The sequence below is a fragment of the Ixodes scapularis genome, unplaced genomic scaffold (genome assembly GCF_016920785.2).
Source record: "Ixodes scapularis isolate PalLabHiFi unplaced genomic scaffold, ASM1692078v2 PGA_scaffold10__122_contigs__length_95168666, whole genome shotgun sequence".
In the NCBI taxonomy this organism is placed as follows: Eukaryota; Metazoa; Arthropoda; class Arachnida; order Ixodida; family Ixodidae; genus Ixodes; species Ixodes scapularis.
Genome location: NW_024609836.1, coordinates 14,522,552 through 14,534,356, shown reverse-complemented (window position 1 = coordinate 14,534,356; position 11,805 = coordinate 14,522,552). Strand labels below are relative to the sequence as shown.

General features: G+C 45.5%; 1 long non-coding RNA gene across 1 annotated transcript; it reads left to right on the top strand.

Moving 5' to 3' along the window:
• The first annotated feature begins 4,046 nt into the window (after nucleotides 1-4,046).
• Nucleotides 4,047-4,630, top strand: LOC115328344. Its single transcript, XR_003919924.1, has 3 exons — nucleotides 4,047-4,151; nucleotides 4,214-4,312; nucleotides 4,456-4,630. It is a non-coding gene; the product is annotated as an uncharacterized LOC115328344 (long non-coding RNA).
• Nucleotides 4,631-11,805: the final 7,175 nt, after the last annotated feature.

Genomic DNA, 11,805 nt, shown 5'->3' with positions numbered 1-11,805 from the left:
CGCGAAAATAGGGTCGTTTACTCAAAGTGCCTTCTCGGGCGTTATTAGCGATAATCATAGTAGCAAATACTTTGCTGTGAAGTATATGACAATACATTGCTGTGCCTGCTAAACGTGCTTGTCGTGTCGACATAGTTCCTTAATATTAGTTGCTTTGTACTGCTTTCAAGTGCGATTACGACTAACCACACTTATTAGAACATCTTTCAAAACCGCCCGTAAAAATTTCGATACTCGCTGATCGAGCTACATGCGTGCGGTTTATATAACACAACGTAGACATAGAGCTCATCCTACGTATGCGCGCCCTTTAAATGAGTCACCAACAAAGTGTCCGCTTGTTTTTAAATTCAACAGACGACCCACGCCGCCGCGACCGAAGAGCGTGCACACACTGCAGGAAGTTCGGCCGGTAGTAAAATATCCCGCACCGAGAGACGGCGCTAGTCACCATCCGATCCTAAAGGGGAAAGCCACCACACCCTGCCACATCCACCCATTCAAAGCGCGCAAAACCTGTCGTCCCCGAGGCCATTGTATTCGCGGGGAGTGTCCTGTATTCCCCCTAGTAAAGTATTTGCTGTACCTCTGGTCCTCGCCCCCTCCCTCCCCTCTTGTCACCCGTCACATGACCTGCAGCCGCGCGCGAGCTACACGCTGATAAGCATCGAGATCCGGAAGGGTGCGCCTATACTTCGCGACAACTTTTCTTGGCAATGCAGTGGTAGGTACAGGCCCGCGTCCCCTCTCTCATTTTGAGTGTACGCGGGCTCTCATCCTCTCCCGAGAAATGGGGGAGGAGGAGAGCCTTCGTACACTCAAAATGGGAGAGGGGACGCGGGCCTATACCTTCCACTGCATTGCCAAGGAAAGTTGTCGCGAAGTATAGCAGATGCTTTTTTTTTTTTTTGTCTGCTTGTTGTCAGTTCCAGCTCGAACTTCGCGCGTCCACCTGCTTCGATCTGTCGCCTAACCCTGCGGTCTTATTAGGATGTCTCTCGACAACGTATTGGATGTGCACCAAAGCTATCAGTGTTCGAAAAGTCCTACGTCTATATCGGCAACAAGCAATTCTTCAAAGAAGTCAGGAATTTTTGCGGTTTGGTTGGGTTCGGCAACTGACAGCTTGTGCGCCACATCGTGTTGAAACTTAAAATAAGCCGTTTCCTCTCATTTGTGTTTGTGTGGTTGTCCTACTTTGACCGTGTCGACAAATATTACGGATTACATCTTTCAAGTCCGCTATTTTTATGGTAAGTGCACTGCAATCTACTTCTTGGTAAAGATTTACCGTTTTTCTGCTCGTAGTCTTCCAGATTACCGATATAATTATGCAGCCACTATTCTCGCGGCAGCCGGGCGAATAATTTCCCGAAAGTCTACCTTCATAGTCTAGAATTACCTCGGTTCTTGTTTGGTTTGCTATCTTCTCAGTTCTATAAAAGCTTACAGTGCCTCTCACATTTCACAGGTCGCTTGCACGTTTTTACTTGTCTACAGAAGACGTAATAAACATTGAGGAGAATTAAAAACAATATTTTGTGTCTGTTTTCCTGTCCATTTGCAAGCACCTACGTGAGCACATTTGTTCTACGTGTTTCCTCGATGTTATAAATAGGTTTATGAGTTTCGGAACCAACCTACCAGACGATCCCCGTTTAGGTCTAGCACATAAATTCCCTATTCGAATGGCACGTTCAAACGTGTGGTCACGTGCAAGGTCTAACGGGCTCCTGTATCAAACGGGCACCCGTATCAAACGGGCACCTGTCTCAAATGGGCACCGTTTCGAGCGGGTACCGTCTCAAACGGCTACCGTATCCCATTTTCACGTTTGATCCAAACGGGTCGACAAGTTTGCACCCGTTTGATTTACCAGTTTGCCACCCGTTTGAATTTCATATGGTTTTTTTCAGTAGGGACAAGCTCTCCGTGTAGTGCGTGCAGCCCTTTCTGGTCGAGATGCACGACGTAGTGCGTATAGCTTTACTCTTATAAAAATTGTACTGAAATTCGATGTTGAGACGTTGCCTGTCTCCTTTTTTCTCTCTCACTAAGTTTTTTTCCTGTTTTCGACCTCGGTCACGGGTTTAAACCATCGCGTATGACGTTCCTAGCATATGGCATCTGCAACGACCATCTTTAGAGGCAAAAGAAAGCAAAAATACATTTAGGGACCAGGACCGCAGACCTCACAAACCTTAGCAGCCAGCCAATAAAAGGGCAGTGCCAACAATTTTCATTTCAAGGTGCTATGTTATCTGCCGCCAAAATATTCACTTCCTTTCTTGAATGGTGGAAAAGAAACCTTCCATTTTGCCTTGATTGAAAGTAGAATCAGAGATGGTGATGCAATACCTGCCCTTTGTGCACCATTTCGGTGCTCCACCAAATATGTGAATGGATTGCCCGATCCCATCAGGTGTCGCTTCAACAAGTCGAAACGCCAAAAGGCTTGGCTAGGAGTTGGACATACGATACCCGACGAACAGGGGGGGGGGGGGGGTTGCATGAGATAACTTAATCCCGAGCACTTGTCTCTAGAACCCACACTGAAAAATCCCCGTGTTAACTCCCCTACCCTAAAAATTTCCACCTTTCCGAAGCCACATCCAACCCGTTACCAGTTCCCCCATCCAAAGAAATTGCCTACAATGGTGACCTACGGGCCTGCACGAACACGCCATCCATCGTTGTATTCTCTTCTTGTAAACCTTACTACAACCATGATTAATTACCCCCATATCTTAACTAAGTTTTGTTATCATTTGATTGCCACCTGTCAAACACAAACCTGTGTTGCTTCCTATGTATTATTTTAAGTTTGACGCATCTTTCAGTTTCGTTGGCAGTCACGTTTGAAAGAGGCGAAACCAGTACAGGAAAGCCAAGGCTATATGGAAGGTCAAAGCACATTTGTCCAGTGGCAAGCGAAACGCCTAAAAGTTTGTCAAGCTGATACAGTTAAGCACTGTGTCATTTCTCTTATCCGAATATATACAGTGGGTATCCTACACTTTGCAATATTGACGAGCAATGAACTGTTATGGACCCACTTGGGAAAACAGTGTCTTCACTAGAAAAAAATAGCTGGGATGATCAAAGGGATGACTGCAGGTGCCAAACGAAGGAGTTGAACACATGAATAGGGCATCATAAGGGATTCCAACAACAGGGTTTTTCATATGCCGAGAACGGGATGGCATGTGGCAGAGGCACGGAGATAACTGCAGCTCTGGTATTGTTCTATGACTCTGACGAAATCCTGTGGGATCCGGACAAGCATGCACTGCAATGTGGTGTCTATTTCATCTCTGGTGAACAAAGTTGCCTAGCACCTGCTGTCTCTGCATGACAGCACTGGTGGTGAAACTTATTTATGAATATAGTACAACCATTAAATTATGAGCTGAACCCGGATTTTGTTTGAAGCGAGTCTAACTTCAGTCATCCAATTTCTGCATACCCGACTGCATGGCACTGGCACTGGATTTGGCGAAAACGGATGTCTGGTGTACGCGGTCTTTGGTACCTCGTTTATTCATTCTCTCCTTTGGAAGCCCATAGGTCACATGGCATGGGCAGCTAAGACTCCTCATGAGTGTTCTGTCACCGGTGCATAATTATCTATGCCCTGCGCCATGGCTGGTTGGTGCTTGGTGGTGGAGTGGTCAAGCTGTGTAAATGTCAACTTCTTTAGCTGCTTTGTAGCTTTCACAACTAAAGTTGACGTTTACAGGGCACGACTGTTTCACCACTATGCACCAACCAGCCAAGAGGCACACCACGGATATATATTCATTGGTGACAGGATACTCGCAAGAAGTTTTAGCTGCCCACACCATGTAATCTATAGGCTTGAAACGGAAGAAATGATTAGGGAAGATACTAAAGACCATGCACACCAGACATCTGCCTTTGCCGAATCCGGCGCTAGTGCTGTGCAATCAGGTTTGCAGCACTCGGATGACTGAAGTTAATCTAGCCTGGTACAAAGTCCGGGTGGATTAAACTGATATGTCATCTTTCTTTTTTTTTCAGAGACCTTGGATAGCCTACACACGACATTGAAGCCTGGCAGGTCACCTTTGCCACGGATTATTTTGAGCAAGTCGCACCAGCCATCGAAGAAACCCCCTGCTGCAAGCAAGGTAATCTTACAAATTGCCGTTTCCTTGTTGGTATTATAACCGAATTCTATTTCAATCAATAGGATGCAAGGCAGCTTAAGCGGAAGAGAAAGGCGGAGGCCCAACATGCTCAGCTCTCAAGCATTCTGTCGACTTTCAACCAAAATGGCAAAGCAGCAGTGGTAAGGAAACAGGCTAATGCAGTTATTCCACGATTGTAGTTGCCAAAGCAGCAACACAAAATCAGAACCTTAAGTTCATAGCATCAATGCTGTTCAATGTATTTTTTTTCTTTTTACATCGAAATATTGCTTTTAACATCTAGGAGTCCACACCCAGTACAGCCATGTGAAGTTGTGGGAAAAATGTGGTGGGAGATGGAGAATTGGTCCTCAAGCAGCTGTTGCGAGCCAAGGAAGAGGAGCTCAAAATAGTAAAAGCGAAGCTCCGCAAGTCTGAAGCTTCCTGCAGGCGCCTTCACCTGGTTCTACTTGACAAGATTGGTGTGTATACGTTTTGCACCCGGATGAGAACGATGAAGTGCGGCTTTCAGTTACAACACTGTCTTGTATTGTTGGGCAGAAATCGCCACCCTATTGAAAATTCCATCAAGCTACGTAATTTGGGACACTGACTGCCAGTCAGCAGCGTTGGTGGAACGTGATGGACCATCAGACGTCATCTGATGGTCCATCAGATGACGTCTGACTGCCACTGCCAAGGGAATTTCATCAACAAGGCCAGCATTTATATAAGAGTAAAGCTATACGCACTCATAAATATCGCCAAATGCCTCGATAAAACAAAATGTTCGAGAAAAAAAAAAAAAAAAAAACCGGCACCACCGCGCATCGAACCCGAGACCACATGCGCACAAATTGGACGCCTTAACCGCTAGGCTACGCCACCGTTAGAGAAACTTGATTTGACTATTCGTTTTATACGAAATGCTTTGGCTGCAAATGCAGTTAAGCCGTCAGCATGTTATGCAAAGCACTCGTACATCACTCGCTGTACTTCAGTTCTACTCACCTGCCATGTAGAGTACTTTCGCGTCCTAGAACGATCCTTTTGTTCGCGAATCACCGGCCCAGTAGACCTGGTACACCCTGTCGTCTTCAACTACAACGCTAAAGTCCCTTACATCGTCGGAACTCACAACAGGCTGAGTCTTGTCGAGTAGAAATTCTACTAAAACATAAGACATTGTGGAGCCCGGGCAGGATCGACAGATTGGAGCGAGCGGGCAAACAAAACGAGTCGAGAGCGATCGTTCATGAAAGCTCGGCGAAGCCTCTATGGGCGAAGCGAAGTGCGAAGTGCGAAGTGTCGTGTTCGGCGCTTCGGCCGCCTTCTGATTAAGGTTGTCGGTCGGTTGCGTGTCATATCTCTAACGTCAGCGGTTTTATTGGCTCACGCCCCAAAATCGTTTTCTCATGCATAGATTACTTTTCGTATTCATAGATTTGACGAAATAGTGGTATCCGAACGAACTTTACGTCCTTTGACCGTACGTGTGTCTGCACGTCAAAGCTTTCTTGAGCGGCCCTTGGAAGCAAGTGGCGGCGCAGCACTGAAATTAACGGCTCTTGGACGCGAATGGCGGCGGAGCACCCGCTCGTGGCACGTGTCTCGCGCGTTCCTACAACAATGGTTGGCGGTACTTGAAAGCGTGAATTTTATTAAGGGATTTTAGTGAGCGGTCTTGTGAGCTGAAAGCTATACTCTGTTTCACCTGATGTTGTACCGCAGGAAAGGCTGTAAGCGCGAGTTCTTTGCTCTGGGGCAGATCTGGGCGGCACAAGCTTTCGTGCAGTAAGGACAGCTGTCAACGCTACGAGCTCGCGCTTCCAACCTTCGCTGCGGCACAACATAAGGTAAAACGGAGTATAGAGAAGGCGCCCAACGCGCTCTTGCTCCGCTATCCATATAAAATATATTCTTGTCATTGGCTTCGCCGATACCGAGGCGCTGCCGCGGTTGCAGAAGGCAGCAAAACTCGCTTTCCCTCCACCTATGCACCGGTGTGCTCGGCGAAAATATCGTAGTGTCACTCTGAGCTTGCGTGTGTGGTTTGTGTTGGCATTTTGGAAACTGCCGGAAATATAAATGCGCGTTCTAGTTCTGAGTGCCAAACGGCGATGAAATGTGCCAACTCCACTCGTGAAACAGGAAATCCTGCAGTTGATGACGTACAATGAAGTCTCTTCCAAACTTGAGTTCGCACCGCTGACTTACATGGCTGGCTACTTGGCCTCCGTTTGCGAACAAAAGGTGATCATTTTTAGTTGTAGGAATTGTCGTAATTTCAAAGTAATTAGTTGGAACAATGAACCTAGCAAAGCAATAAGAATTTCTCAGTGAAAGCAAGGAAGGCTAATGTGTAGAACCCGCTAAACTTTGCAGGTGACGTGTCCTGAATGCAAGCGAAACTTAAGGGAAATGCATCACATGACGGAGCATATCAGCTCGTTTTTAGCCTTGACCGAAGAGTACTCAGCTATCCACTACTTGAAGCTGTCTGGGTGTGCAAGCTCGTCTGCATCTTTGTCGAGAGAGCTCTACAGTCGGCAGAGATTCGTGGTTGTGGAAGGATTTGCAGGGTCCTCTCTAGCGCTGTGCTTCCACACCTTATGGACTGCCCGCTGATGTGTGTGTTAACTGCCGAGGCCCCTACGACAGCGAAGAGCTCTGCGAGCTCTTTCTCAGAAAACTCCTCAGACCTTTTTTGGCAAACTGGGCTGGCGACCTAAACAGAACACTAGAGATAATATTGAGGCTTTCGCGGAAGCCTCTTTCCCGAAAGGTACTCCGCTAGTGAACTGTATGACTCCCTTGATCTGTTTTCTGTGAACAATGAAGTTTATATTGCTGAAGTTATGTTCGCGGAATCTGATTTTATATTGTCCTTCACAGATGAATAAATGTCACAGCTCGCGCGTGCTCGAGCGTCGGTTGAAACCGGAAATCATACGGCCTAGCTATATCCAACTATAACTCCTATATTACAGTGGTAATAGAAACGGGGCAGCAGTTACGGGAACAAGAAAACGGCAATTCGCTCATACTGCCAACAGAATGCAGCTTTAGCGCGCAGCCTGCAGCTGAGTGAGCTTTTCGCAGAAAGAATCATGTGCTTTTATTCTACACAGATTTGTCACATCATTCATGCGATCTCGCACTCGTTTCAATTGAGACTTGCGGCTTCACGAAAAAAAAAAATCTAAATAGCCACACCGGGCCGGGCCGGGCGTACTGCTCCTCTCTTACTATATTTCGTCTTAACTTAGGATGGACTAACCGCGAACGCTGTGCTAGCGCGAGTGGCTAGCCTTTACTGCTTTGACAGGAGCACTCGCTGCACGAGCGCTCATGCAGCCGCCGAGGCTTCCTTCGAAGCAACTCTCTCGCGCTTTTAGCCTTTTAGCACGCGCGGCTAGCAAGTACATACTAACGTGAAATGCTCCCCCGAAAGCCCCGAAAGGAACTCTATGTCTCACCGATAACGAGCGCCACGGCTGGCGCTGCGGGGTAAAGTAGAACTATCGCTCTCACCGGCGGAGTGAGGCATACGGCAGGTCGCTCCCAAGGGGAGTCCTAATGAGTGGCCGTGATAGAACAAAGGAATTATTGCCACATATTTTCTGTTATGTAATAGATGGCAGGGTAGATGTATGTTTGGACCGCCCATGCTAAGCCTATTTCGTATTTACCAATTCTGATAAGCATGAGCCCACGTGGAACCTATACAAACGCGGATTGAAATCCGGCTTGCTTAATTTTGAGATACAAATAAAAATGTAAATAAATATATAAATTTGCGGTATCCCTTATTTTGTTTAGATTCCTTTCGTTGTACGCATCAGTGGCATTAATGCGATCATTGATCAGTGAATGCGATGTTCCGTGGCATAAACTCTTTTATGCACCTCATCACTAGCGCCACCTGCAGATACAACGTTTTTTTGCATTACGTGACGCGTGGCCAAGGCTTTCGTAACTTAGTGGTGCGGTCCGCGCGGACGGCATTCCATAGAGTAATATAGTAAACGTAAAGAGAGGACACAGGAGCCGATTCGCGGCCCAGATAGTGCGTTTCATACCCTCCGCTACGTGGCGCTTTTCTGCAATTTGGTTAAAATTAATTAAAACTCTTTCTGTGTAAAGTGTTTATTTTTTAAATGGCAATGCTTTAAAATTATTTAAAGTACTTAAAACGACTAAATAGTTTAAATCAAATACGTCACAAAAACCACGTGATGAATGGCGCCTGCCATGGCCTGCCTGCCTGCACGCCGTCGCCTCTACATCATTCTGCATGGCCTCTGCTCGTCCCTGCGTCGTTCGTCTGTTCCGTGCGTGCCGTCCATCTGTGCTTTCTGCTGCATCATGTTCGGTCGACTTTGCATCAATCAAGGTGACGCATGACCGCCCGCGTGCTCGCATGCTCGGCGTGAATTCGTGGAGCCGATCGGTTCGAGCTTCTCGCGCTCTTGTTTCTGCCGGGCTGTCTGGCTGCACTTGAACGTGTGTGCATGTTGATTTTCGATGAGATTGTTTAAAAAAAAAAAAGAATTTAACTAACGACCCTGCACACGACATTGTCCATGGGTTTACAGATGACGGTGTTGAACGAACCTTTAACATTGCAGATAGAGCCTTGGTTGTTATGCTGTCTGAAATTTCCAGGAGGTGCGTTTAGCCCCTTGCATACACTGTTGTGCACACTCCAACAACGTCTTCTGTTTAACGCAGTCTCCTCATTTCTCTCATTCGGAAGCTTAAGACTGTTGGCTTCACAGTAAAGGCTGTGGTCTGTGGTTAGGGGGCTTCAAACGTAAGCTTGGTGTGTGTGTTGATAAGCCATTTTTTGAAGTTGACAACGAACACGTTTACTTTGTCTTTGATGTTCCGTACCTTCCCAAAAAAAACCAAGAGCAATCTCCAAGCCCACAAACTTTGCATTGGAAATGAGGTCATTGAGTGGTCTTCTATTGTTGAACTTTATTGTTCTATTCATGAGATGAGCTTGCAATTGGCTCCGAAACTTACTGAGAGACATATTTTTTCAAGAACCTTTCTGTAACACGGAAGAAAATTATGCCCCACAGGTACTCAGTGCCTCACTCTTTCTTGCAATCATATCCCGTGTTTATGCCAAGAAGCTTCCTGAGACAGCCATGGCTACAGCCTATTTCTGTGATAGGATGTGCATACTTTTTGATTCTCTAAATTGCTAAAACAATTCAAGAAGACAGGGCAGAAGTTGCGTCATGCCATTTTGAAGGGAGAATCTGAAATACTTTATTTTCTCCACCAGTAACTCGGATGGATTTCATCATGGCAGTTCCAAAGTAGGAAGCAGCCATAAGCCATCATTCTGTGGCAAGTTACTATAAAAAGTGTCCTCGTGCTCTGGGATGAGCTTTCAAGCAGCCATGACTTACACTACTGCTTTCAAGCAGCCATGACTTACCTACACTACGCCTGCAGCAAGACACGTTGAGAACGTTTTTGGAGCTATATACGACAAATGCTGGGCTGCAACATAAACCCAAATGTCCATCAGTTCACCTCTGGACTAAAACACCTCTCGATAAAAGAAAACTGTTCAAACTGTCGGACAATGAAAACGTAGAGGATCTCAAGGCTGATCTCCCTAAGGAGTTGCAAATATCTTCGCACCATGAAAGTTCAACTTCAGACATTGTGGAATGTCTTCCAATTGATAACTTCCCGCCACTAGAGGATATTTCTGAGCTGGCATCAGACATCAGGTGTAATATAATTGATGACTCGACGACTTTTTTATTACGTTTCGGGCTATTTGATCAAGCTTTTGCTTGAACAGACAACTTACAGCTATGGCTGTTCTCAGCTGCTATCGGATGAGTCTAATAACTTGACCAGGCCTCACCAATACTGTCTTGTTCCTAAAGCATACCACGTGCCTGGAAAATTCTTCGGGAACTTAGTAGTACCACCACAGGCTGCCTTTCATTTCATTCAGCAACTTGAAAATCACTTTCTTCTCATAATAGAGAGTGTGACACATTTTCGAGGAGTGTGTGCCGCCTTGTATAGCACACTTTGAGGTCTGGGTGGTTTTAGCCTTTGCCCAGAGGAGTACCGCAAAAGATTTTTAAAATTGTTTTGCAGTAATACGCTTGCGTTGACATGTTTGATTTCTTAACCGGAATTTGGACAAAGTTCGGTTGCACTCTTCAGTGGCTAGTAAGCAACGAGACAGGTTTAACTGTTAATAGTGTATTAACAGAGGCGGTTGCCAAACCAAAAACAAAAAGTGCTTATAAAGTGGGCGGTGCAGCTTTCTCTCAAAACATTTGTTTCCCCTTTTTCCAGCGAATGTGTATCACGGCTCCCTAACAAAAATATTTATCCACTTTCTACAAAATTTCGACAGAAAATTGTGTATAGAGGCTAAAAATATTTGAAAGAAAATGTGTCCACTTTTGTATCTACTGTCCATAGTTTTTAAGCCGCTTTTTTCTGAAGCCATATTTCTTTTCTGATCAATTTCGGGCAATGTTTAGGGACGTTGAATTTTGTCAGATTTCGAATAGAGTTCTCATTGTTTGGTAATGGCTCGCCCGCAGTGAGTTTGAGGCTATGCGAATTGGTGTTTTTTTATATTTGCCGGAAATCGGGGAATTTGTACTATCCGGCGTGTGCTTCGCACTGTTATTATACTTTTATGACTGGTAATGATAGCGATGTCTTATTTATTTTTGCACTTACTTCCCGTACCCGAGTCGACGTGAAAGTGAATGTATCATACAGCATGTTCTCCGTGGAAAGGGTTTGTTAACTTGGTTCCGCTAAGAATTTATTACGAAGTGTACGATATGCTGATGTCCTTCATATTCATTTATTTTTGTGAGTATCGATTTCTTTCGTATAAAACATACAGAGCTTCTGAAGTAAATCATGTATACATGAATGTGGTCCAATAAAATGCGTTCGAACCACTTACTGTTGTTGACCCCAAAATGCTCCACCAGTCAGGAGTCAATGCGGCGATTGTGTAACTTCAATGCTTTACAATAGAAAAAGAGCAATAAATATATATACTTCTGCTTTGTGAAGTAAGTTGAACTATTGTTTGACACATTTTGCACGGACTCTATCGTAAAAAATAAAGCAAAAGTGCGTCAGTATTTAAAAAAAAACAGCGGCTTCGGGAGTCCCGAGAGCCGAGCGAGGCGAGGAAGAAAGAGAGAGGGGTAGAGGAGAACCGGAGCAGAAACGTCCAAACCGAAACCGAAACTAACTCGACCGGAAACGGAATCAGATTATGCTTAATACCGTTTGCTAGGAGCGCTACCTGTCACTGGTCTATCTGGGCCGCTGGGACCTATGGCAGTGTCCGCTCTTTACCTTGTGTATATTACTCTATGCGCATTCCATGTGTGGCGGCGGTGTGAGGTGAGTTAGATGGATCGTTCCCACTTTGAATAAATACTAAAAATTAGTTTCTCATACTGCGACGATAAGTTTTAACGTCGGTGCAGCTGGAGCAGTCTTGCCTAAATACCAGCCAACATCTAAGCCTTTCTCGTGTCGAAGTTTTGCGTGTCGCGTTTCATTTGAAAAACAAAAGGCTTAGCACATGTCGGTTTTAGGAAGCATTTTTTGCTTGAAGCTTCTGAGGAAA